Here is a 1,653-nt window from a genome sequence, read left to right on the forward strand (position 1 = left end):
GATTTGCATTTTTTTAACTGTCTTTATCAGTTCCTCATTGACCAAACACACCAGATCCAGGTAATCAGCAGCAGATGGGATTTTGTAAAAATCAGCAGGTGTCAGTTGTCAACCCTTGAGGCCTGGAGTCTGAGACTCCTGCCCTAATGTATTCTACGAACCATAAACTGCACTTAAATCCTTTAAATTTTTCAAAAAGAGCCTTAAAATCCGGCACACTAACAATTTTCTTCTCAACACTCAAAAATCTGTCAAAAAGTCCAAGTATGGCTGTGTTTGAATGAGAAGCTGCACCGCTTGATGGATTTTTGGAGCATTATGGGGACTGTAGTCAGGATCCTCCGAGGGCAGGGTGGCTAACCCTGGTCCTCAAGAGCCTCAACCCTGTCTGTTTTCCAGCTCTCCCTGGACTGTTTGATGCTGATAACCAAAATCAGGTGTGTTCAGTCTATCAGGATGTGAAATCACTCGAGTCAGCTAATCAACAGCAAGCTGGTTAAGGAGAGCTGGAAAACAGGCAGGGTTGATGCTCTTGAGAACCAGGGTTAGCCACCCCTGTCCTAGGGGACTAAGTCTGACTCATCTGACTGTTTTGTTTTCTTGATGGCATTGGCTCAACAGCCTATAGTTGCTGACCCCGGTCTAGTTTGTCATTTGGTATTCTGGGCATCAAAAGCGTTGCTTGGTGGAGTGAAAACAGATGAAGGAAGGTGGTGGCAACAGGGACTGGTGAGATAGGATGATCCAGGAGAGAGATGAAGGTCAAAACTGATGGAAAATATAGTCGCGGCCAGAGAAACTCCAACAGATCAACGCTCAAGTTCGCTGATGGTGGGCAAAAACCAGTCTTGCATACAGAAAGGGTGAGCGGAAATGGGTTCCAGGTGAGTCAAAAGTCCCCACCAATAATTCTGCTCACGTGTGGGGAATAAACAAACACAGGCAAGAAAAAGCCAGAGCAGAAGAGGTGGATCTGCCAAAATATGACACTAAGACCCACATGGGCCCCATTAAATGAGAGGAAATGCAATGCAGGGTGTCACAGGCACCTGTTAAATCAGCCAAACACCCTTAAGTGGTGTTTGAAAGTTCAAGGAACTTAGCAGTGATCTGTCTATACAAACAGAACTACAACACCAGTCATTTCCCTGATAAGAACTTAAATAACATGTCATCAATAAAACACTGACTTTGTCCCAGCTAGAACAACTTGGAAGACAAAAGTTTGCAGTGCTTCTGTTGGAATTGGTGCTATTTTCATGAAGTTGGGCATTCCTGTTGGAATAAACAATTTGTCTCAAGACGTTCAGAATTATCTCAACGATGAGGTTGTGTGACATGATCCACAGTAAACTAGAAATGCAGTTCTGTCAAATGTTTGTACAAAGTTAGAATCATAATGTCCAAAGTGCACTGAAGCAGACCCATACCATTATCCTTCCTCTGCAGTTATTTTTACCCCAGAGCAGTCTGGCAGACCAATGGCGTTGCGCTTTAAAAATGTATTTAAAGGCAAATGTCTTGCTATTTGTCACATATCTCTATACACTTCCTAACAGATGATATAGCTGAGATTATAGCACCATCATCTGGATAACAAAGAATCCTATCATTGACAAACTTCCCCTCATATTCAGCTTTCACTGAGCTTTT

This window comes from Oryzias latipes, chromosome 6 (genome assembly GCF_053564925.1).
Source record: "Oryzias latipes strain Hd-rR chromosome 6, Olatipes_Hd-rR_3.1".
Taxonomy (NCBI): Eukaryota; Metazoa; Chordata; class Actinopteri; order Beloniformes; family Adrianichthyidae; genus Oryzias; species Oryzias latipes.